At 39.5% G+C, this 2,205-nt stretch overlaps 1 pseudogene; it reads right to left on the bottom strand.

Annotated features, from left to right (window-relative positions):
- Positions 1-362: 362 nt before the first annotated feature.
- Positions 363-1,415, bottom strand: LOC108491332 (annotated as a pseudogene).
- Between the last annotated feature and the right edge of the window lie 790 nt (positions 1,416-2,205).

Below are 2,205 nucleotides of genomic sequence, written 5' to 3' on the forward strand. Positions count from 1 at the left end.
TTTAATATGTATGTTCCATATGCATAAAGAACAATGGACTAAGCAATATCAATTCCCATGTTTATGGTTTAAGAAATGCACTTCTCAACACAACATGGGCATGGAAAACAAATAACAAAATACATAACTGAAAATATTTACTTACTGTTTTTTATTTATTTTTATTTTTTATTATTTTTTATGTATATGTATGTATTGCCTGCATGTAGGTAAGTGCACCTGTGTCGTGTAATGCCGGCAGAGGACAGAAGAGGTTGTCAGATCCCCTGGAACTGGAGTAACAGACAGTTGTTAGCTGCCATATGGGTGCTGGGATTCGAACCTGGGTCTTCTGCAAGAACAGCCAGTGTTCTTAACTTCAGCCCCTTACTATGTTTTAAAAAAGATTTTCTTTTACTATAATATTGTCTATGCATGTGGATCTGTGTGGGGGTATGTGCACATGAGTGCAGGTACCCTCAAAGGCCAGAGGCATTAAGAGCCTCTGGAACTGGAGGTACAGGTGACTGTGATTCACCCAAAATGATTGCCTCGTACCCAAATCAGCACATCTGGAAGAGCAGTACATGCTCTTAACAACTGAGCCATCTTTCCAGCCTCCCCTATTTCCTCCAGAGAGCTGAAATTAAAACTGCCTTTAGAGGAAAATATATGTGTGTGCACATATATGCATTTGCATATATTTAAATGAGTAAAAGCTATAGCTGCGTTTGAATAATTCTTCACAAAGTCAGAAAAGAGGAGCAGATTCAACACAAAGAAAATGGAAGATAGGAAGTATGATGCACTTAAAAAAAAAAACACAGCACAAACACCTTTATTACAGGAGTTAAAATGATTCATCTGCCTTTCTGGGCTCTGAGCTTCCTCAGGTAGAACCCCAGCTCCTTGCCCTCTAATAGCCATCTGCTCTACCACACTGGCCCCGTCTTGTCGCAATGCAGGCAAAAAGCTTGCCCTGCTGGAACTGCTCCTCCAGAAGACGATTTTGGCATTCTTTTTCCTTTCATCGTATTTCTTTTGAATATTTTTTTGATCACTTTTTGTTTAAAATCTCTTCCTCCTCAGGAGTCAGCTTGGCCCCCTTCCTGCAGCCCAGGGACAGTCATAGTGGGACTCGTACCACTGTCGGTGCAGTGTGCTGTCAATGAGCACGATGCGGGTCTTCACCAGGGTCTTGGTTCAGACCAACTCATCATTGGATGCATTATAGACAATATCAATGATGCTTGTTTTGTGAGTACAACACTCAGAGCCCCAGGAAAAGTTCCCTACGTGCAATCTCAGGACCCTGTACTATTGCCTTCTTGAACTGGAACTATGTGTATGCGGGGCAGACCAATTTTAGTGTTGCCTGCAGGCCTTCAGAGGTCATACTTCTGCTTCTTATGGTATGGCTATCTCTTTCCTCCTGTCTGGAGTCCAGTTGTCCAGCAAGACGTCCACGACTTGACACTGGCTCAATGGAAAAAAATTTTAATCTTAATTTTAATTTGCATATAGTGTGTTGGAAAATGTGATTCATTTCATAACAAATGAATGGTAAATGGTACTCAGGACTTTGAATGAGCCTTTGAAGTGAGCCACTTTGAAGTGGGTTATCTAGTGTTCCAGACTGGCCTCGGCTATATCATAAAGTGAAATCTCATAAAAGAAATAACAAATAGTATTGGTATCTGTATCAGAAAGTATTATTATAAGAAATTTTAAGCCAGGCATGGTGGTGCACGCCTTTAATCCCAGCACTCAGGAGGCAGAGGCAGGCAGATCTAAAAGCTACATAGTAAGTTCCAGGCCAGTTGGGGCTGCAGGGAGACCCTGTCTCAAAAAACCAAAACAAAGCAACGCCCCCAAAACAAAACAGAAAACAAACAAACAAAAAAGAAAACAAGAATGAGACAAGAGCACTGATATGACCACTTCTGCCAGACACTATGCTAAAGGTGCTGACCAATGCACTACTGCCAAATAACTAAGAATAAAATTGTATTTGAAAGAAAGAAATATTACTGATACTAGTTTCCAGTAATGATGTTGTATAAATATAAAATCCTGATAAATTAGTGAATTAATCATTGAATTTCATGATACCTGAATACAAAGCAAAAAACAAAAAACCCCACAAACTGTTTCAAAATCTCATTAATGAATAAAATTTTAGATGCTGAGATTTAGAACATATAGATGTATGCTCTAATTACCTCA

The sequence above is a fragment of the Nannospalax galili genome, unplaced genomic scaffold (assembly GCF_000622305.1).
Source record: "Nannospalax galili isolate Female #2095 unplaced genomic scaffold, S.galili_v1.0 scaffold4402, whole genome shotgun sequence".
Lineage (NCBI taxonomy): Eukaryota > Metazoa > Chordata > Mammalia > Rodentia > Spalacidae > Nannospalax > Nannospalax galili.